This window comes from Trichosurus vulpecula, chromosome 1 (assembly GCF_011100635.1).
Source record: "Trichosurus vulpecula isolate mTriVul1 chromosome 1, mTriVul1.pri, whole genome shotgun sequence".
Classification (NCBI taxonomy): Eukaryota; Metazoa; Chordata; class Mammalia; order Diprotodontia; family Phalangeridae; genus Trichosurus; species Trichosurus vulpecula.
Genome location: NC_050573.1, coordinates 81350293 through 81350498, shown reverse-complemented (window position 1 = coordinate 81350498; position 206 = coordinate 81350293).

Sequence of the window (206 nt, the reverse complement as noted above, 5' to 3'; positions counted from 1 at the left end):
TGCTATTTTGTTATCATCAGTGGTAATGATGACTAGTAAGCATAGATAAGGCAGAGTAAGGCAGAATATTAAAGTAAGGTGAGATTTAGAAAAGTATCGGAAGAGTGATAATGATTAGGGCAAGGAATAAGGTCAGAATAGGTAGTGGGATCAGAAAACAGGTTATGTTTACTTCAGTACCAAAGCAATCTGTCCCCATGACTTCT